The sequence below is a fragment of the Cebus imitator genome, unplaced genomic scaffold, assembly GCF_001604975.1.
Source record: "Cebus imitator isolate Cc_AM_T3 unplaced genomic scaffold, Cebus_imitator-1.0 Scaffold92, whole genome shotgun sequence".
Lineage (NCBI taxonomy): Eukaryota > Metazoa > Chordata > Mammalia > Primates > Cebidae > Cebus > Cebus imitator.
In genome coordinates, this window is record NW_016107407.1 from 2,125,172 (window position 1) to 2,126,343 (window position 1,172).

Sequence of the window (1,172 nt, forward strand, 5' to 3'; positions counted from 1 at the left end):
GAGGTTGCGGTGAGCCGAGATCGCGCCATTGCACTCCAGCCTGGGTAACAAAAGCGAAACTCCGTCCAAAAAAAAAAAAAAAAAAATTTTTTCAAAAAAATTATCCACGCATGGTGGAACAGACCTGTAGTCCTAGCTACTTGGGAGGCTGAGGCAGGAAGATTGCCTGAGGCCAGGAATTTGAGGCTGCAGTGAGCTACGACTGCGCCACTGCACTCCAGCGTGGGGTACACAGCAGTACACTGCCTCCAACAACAAGTACGAGAACCGTGGCAGCGACAACGACAAAAGACGTCTGCGGGTTCTGGATCTAGACTGCAGACCCACTGCCTGTGTACCACCCAGTAAGCCTCCCCAGCTGGAACAAGCATGTTGCCTCTGCCACAACACTGAGCAAATTAAATTCCAAAGCACCAGCGGGGTGCGGTGGCTCACGCCTATAATCCCAGCACTTTGGGAGGCTGAGGCAGGTGAATCACGAGGTCAGGAGTTTGAAACCAGCCTGGCCAACATGGCGAAACCCCATCTCTACTAAAAATACAAAAAATTAGCTAGGCATAGTGGTGGGTGCCTGCAATCCCAGCTAGTCCGGAGGCAAAGACAGGAGAATCACCTGAACTGTGGAGGCAGAGGTTGCAGTGAACTGAGATCGTGCCACTGCACTCCAGCCTGGGTGACAGCGTGAGACTCCATCCTCCCCCGCCACACACAAAAAAGAAATTCCAAAGCACCACAGAGCGTTTTTGAAATTGAACTCCCGGCTTAACAGAGTAAGTTGACAGAGGAGGGAGGGATGAGTTAGCCATTTAAAATCAGGTACAGGGGATTAGTGGGAGTGGATGTGCACTGGTACAGCATACCAGAATTATTACACAGAATGTCAGGGGCCTGGGGCCCTGGGCTTCATCTGAAACCGCCTCAAAGCCACTCACCTCCTCTGACACCCGCAGGTCTGGCTCTGGAGAGTCTACTGGGCAGAGGACGTTCCTGCTCCAAGTGAGTTGGAGGCAGTGCTGGAGAGGCTTGAGGCTGGAAACCAGACAGGGCCATGGATCCAAGACCTAATTTCTTTCCACCTCACACCGACTCCAGTTAAAGCATTTCTTTCTTTTCCTTCCCTTCTTTTCCCCTCCCCTCCCCTCTCCTCCCCTCCCTCCCCCTTCCCCCCTCCC